Genomic DNA, 3507 nt, shown 5'->3' on the forward strand with positions numbered 1-3507 from the left:
CATCTTTTCATGTGCTTGCTGGCTACTTGCATGTCTTCTTTGGTAAAATATCTATTCAGCGTCTTGCCTGCTTTCAACTGGGTTATTTGTCTTGAGTTGTCAGAGTTCCCTATATATTCTAGATACAAGTCCCTTATTAAATATATGATTTGTGAAACTTTTCTTCCACTCCATGGGCTTTTTCGCTTTCTCGATGGTGTCTTTAAAGCATGTCAGTTTTTAATTTTGATAATCTCGTAGGACTTTAAGTGGTGAATTATTTTTTCTCTGCCTTTGGGTCATTAACAAATAGACATTAATAAACATGTGGTGATAAAAATGTTTGCTATGGAATATATGGTGAAGTGATCTGTAAGACGGAATTCCGGATTAATATAAAGGGCGAAATGAATGGATAGAAACTGTAGCATTAGAGGAAACAGCAGGAAGTAGGGTACGGTGGGAGAAGATGTGATGTGGAGAAGGGCAGTCCTGTATATCCAGGAAGCACCCCAGCTGCCGGATACCTAAAGTCTCCTCTTCACTGTCATTGTCAGAAGGAAATGTCCTTGAGGAACAGAACTCACGTAGTTAAGGACAACTACAAGGAGATTCTAGTTTATAATTTTCTGCATGTTCTTAGAATAAACGGAGCCCCCATAGCAATCACTGCTTATTAATGAAGTCAGGTGTGCATGCTCATTCCCAGCCTGGTTAGTCTATTGCATGCACATAACACAGGATTTTTGATGGATGAATGTTTATTTATGCATGAGTAGCACGTATATCACACTTGCAGATGAAGCCAGAGTTCCAGGTTGCTATCATCATTGTATGAATAGAATGGAGTTGTTTTTCCTTATTATTTTCCTTGTCTTTCTCCCTTCACCTCCCCCAACCTTGCCACTTCCCATCTAAACACAGGAATATACTAATCAGGGAAATATGCACTGCTGTTTAGCAAAGGGGTCAAATCCATTTGGATGGAATTCCAGGCTCAACAGGCTAACAATGGCAGGAAACTGGGCCCTCAAGCCGGCTGCACCGGGCAGCTGTTGAGCGATAGCTTGTTGAAAGAGGCGGCCCTGGGGTATGCTACCTTGGCTTGCTTTATGTTTGGAATGCTGCGATTGTTCCAGACACAATGAGGGATCTGTCTGTCCACACAGGAGCAGTTATAATTACAGGAACAGAAGCTAAATTACTGCTCTTAATTGCAAACGATTCCACTGCAGCCTGTATACAACTCTACTGATTTGTCCTCTGGGCTTTATGGGGGCAGGCAGGATTTTTAATTTAATGTTTTTGGTGATTACGCTTTATGTCCACTTCAAATTGTAATGCCCTGCAGGTGAGGCCAGGGTCTCTTCTGCGTCAAGGTCATACCCTTCTGTACTACCTGTCTTGTTGATTTGCATGACTCAAGCCAGTACATGATGTTGCCTCTGCTGAGAAGACAGGGTGTTCAAAGTGCCTCTGACTCTGATGTCCTAAAACCCTGCTTTGTTGCTGCCTTTAAGGGGCAATCATAACATCCTGTGGAGAGGTTTTCTTGTGTATGTGACTTAGGAAACACTTCCTACTTCGGAAAGAAGGTTGACATCTGGCCTGGCATTGTGTTCTGGAAAAGGCAGCTGCAACAGATGTGAGTTTATAGCAAACATCACCTCTAAGTGGATGTCCTTTGATTGTGGAGTAGGATCTCTGTCCTTTTGGTAGGAAGTGCTTTGGGAAGATCCATCACCCTTGATAACTTAAACCATCCTTCCTTCCTTCATTCATTCAGCAACTGTTATTCGAAGGTCTACTCCAGTATTAGGAGTGGGATGAACAGTAGGGTAAGAGAAGGCCACGCTACGAGCTTACAGTCTCTGTAGGGATCCAAACACATAAATGAGTAAGGCACTGTGATAGTGTCATGGCAGAGATTTGCATGTTTCACGGCCTGCAGATAAGGAGTGAAGAAGAACATTCCCAGAAGTAGCCACAAACCTTTCCTTCCATAACATTGTCCAGAACTGAAACATGGACCAATATTAAAACTGTCACAGGTAAGTGGACAGGCTAACTCTTCGATTATTCAGGCCTGCCCAAGGAAAAGGGAGATGAGATAGCTTTCCTAGAAGCATATGACAAAGGTGGGAGATTTAGGTACCTGAAAAAAATCCAGTCTCTGTTTAAAGGAGAAGACAGAATGATGCTGAGAGACACCCAATAATATCCACCGCCTTGGACAGACATGTCAGAGAGCTCACTGTGGCAGCAGTGTAGGGGCTGGGGATGATGGGGGCAGGTCGAAGGCAGGGACACAGTTGGGAGGTGCTGCAGGATTCAGGGAGGGGGCTGAGAGCTGGAGCTGAGGCAGAGATATGTGCCAAAGAGAGGAGGGATCAGCTCTGAGAGTTGCAAGGAAGAAGAATTTATAACAGTGATTCTTAAACCCTGGGGAAACATTGGCCCCAAAGAATCTGATGCTGGCAGTTTTATATTAAATGTCAAGCTTGCCAGCTTGCTCCATTAGCATCAGTGTGACCCTGATGACTGGGAAGCTGGGCTGGTCAGCCCTTTGTTGGGCCACTCTTGGTTTTGATAGGCACCAGAGATTTTTTTTTTTTTTTTTGGTGGGGGGAGACAGTGTCTCGCTCTGTCGCTCAAGCTGGAGTGCAGTGGTGTGTTTTTGACTCACTGCAACCTCTACCTCCTGCCTCAAGTTTTTCTCCTGCCTCAGCCTCCTGACTAGCTGGGATTACAGGTGGGTGCCACCACGCCTGGCTAATTTTTGTGTTTTTAGTAGAGATGGGGTTTTGCCATGCTGGCCAGGCTGGTCTGCAGCTCCTAACCTCAAGTGAGCCGCCTGCCTCGGTCTCCCAAAGTGCTGAGATTACAGGTGTGCACCACCACAACTGGCTAATTTTTTGTATTTTTAGTAGAGACAGGGTTTCACCACGTTGGCCAGGCTGGTCTCAAACTCCTGACCTCAGGTAATCCACCCGCCTTGGCCTCCCAAAGTGCTGGGATTACAGGTGTGAGCTACCGTGCCCAGTTGCACCAGAGATTCCTTCCTTCCTTCCTCTCTCTCTCTCTCTCTCTCTCTTTCTTTCTTTCTTTCTTTCTTTCTTTCTTTCTTTCTTTCTTTCTTTCGACAGAGTTTTGCTCTTGTTGCCAGGCGGGAGTGCAATGGTGCGATCTCAGCTCACCGCAACCTCCACCTCCCAGGTTCAAGCAATTCTCCTGCCTCAGCCTCTCTACTAGTGGGGACTACAGGTATGTGCCAGCACACCCGGCTAATTTTCTATTTTTAGTAGAAACAGAGTTTCTCCATGCTGGTCAGGCTGGTCTCGAACTCCCGACCTCAGGTGATCCTCCCACCTCGGCCTCCCAAAGTGCTGGGATTACAGGCATGAGCCACTGTGCCCGGCCATTGGAGATTTCTAACCACATCATCAATGCAGGAGGAGGATGGATGAGAAGCAGCATTGATCAGGCACTGGCTACCTATATCACCCACTGCTTCCATAAGTACTCAAC

Source organism: Mandrillus leucophaeus, unplaced genomic scaffold, assembly GCF_000951045.1.
Source record: "Mandrillus leucophaeus isolate KB7577 unplaced genomic scaffold, Mleu.le_1.0 Scaffold36, whole genome shotgun sequence".
Taxonomy (NCBI): Eukaryota; Metazoa; Chordata; class Mammalia; order Primates; family Cercopithecidae; genus Mandrillus; species Mandrillus leucophaeus.